Source organism: Eimeria acervulina, genomic scaffold, assembly GCF_000499425.1.
Source record: "Eimeria acervulina Houghton genomic scaffold, Eah_scaff1441, whole genome shotgun sequence".
In the NCBI taxonomy this organism is placed as follows: Eukaryota; Apicomplexa; class Conoidasida; order Eucoccidiorida; family Eimeriidae; genus Eimeria; species Eimeria acervulina.
In genome coordinates this window covers 5,602-7,058 of record NW_013550236.1, presented here as the reverse complement: position 1 = coordinate 7,058, position 1,457 = coordinate 5,602, and positions in this window count along the sequence as shown.

Genomic DNA, 1,457 nt, shown 5'->3' with positions numbered 1-1,457 from the left:
TACATATATATATATATATATATATATATGTATATATATATATATAAGAGTCGTTTGTTATTTGTCTCTGTTTATCTTTTTTACTTTTTCTGAGTCTTTTTGTTTTTCTTTCGCCAACTTAAAAGACAATAGACAAATTCAATCGATAGAAAAAGGAGACAGACAAATGCAAATAAATAAATAAAGAACCGCAGCGAGGAGACACCCAAAACACAACAAATTAAAAACAAGAAACAAACATCAATATATAAATATCTAAATATAATATATGTAAATATATAAATATATAAATATATATAGACATATATTGCATATATATATATATGATGCTATTTCTACTGTACGGTTCTGATATATCTTTATCTCTATGAATAATATAATCTCTTTATGATAGGCCTAAGTGCAGACACACAAGCACACAACAGCACAGCTAGCTAGCTGCGCAGCTAGCTAGCTAGCTAGCTACTGTAGCTTGGCTAGCTGTAATCGCGTCTTCAGAACGAACAACGAGAAGGCAGAGCGGCGAATCAAGAGTAACCGCTAGCTATACAACTCCAACTAGCTAGCTAGCTAGCTAGCTAGGGAGGTAGGTAGGTAGGTAGCTAGCTAGCTAGCTACTTAGCTGTTTGATTGCGTTTGTTCAGGTAGTGCTGAGTTTTTTCTTTTTGTCTTTTGTTTGTTTTCAAACATCTCAGTGCGAGACACTCCACTGCTCTCTGATGTCTGCTATATTTTTATTTATTTTTATTTCTTTTATCTCTTAACTAAAGTCGCTCTGCTCGCCAGCCTTAAAGGGGAGCAGAGATAGAGAGCAGCAGCAGCAGAAGCAGAAGCAGCAGCAGCTTTTCTTGCTGTTGCTGCTGTTCCTGCTGCTGTTGTTGTTGCTGTTGCTGTTGCTGTTTGTTTGTTTTTAGTTTGTCTTCTGTTGATAGTTGCTCTGTTCTTCATCTCGCTCCTCCTTATTATCTTTTCTTCTTTTACTGCTTGCAGCATAATATTGTTTTGTCTTTGCTATTCATTAAAAATCAAAGTATTTAAATCTAAAGAGACAGAGAGAGAGAGAGAGAGAGAGAGAGACAGCATATGTTGTTCTCTATTATAAACTTTTGCTGAGGTTTCTTTCCGCCTTATCCCCCACAATATATATATATATATGTATAATATATATATTTATATATAATATATATATGTACATATATAATATGCATTACATATATAATCTACATTATATATATATATTGCATTACATATATATATTATATATATGATGCATTCTATGTTCTATTTGTTTAATGTTATTATATATTAATATATTGTAATTATATTTAGAATTACACTTCATACAAAACAATTTCAATAGATCTACTTTATACATGATGATGATACACCTCAGAGCGAACAAAAGCAGAAAAGATATTATATTCAAAAACCCTAAACCCTAAACCCTAAACCCTAAT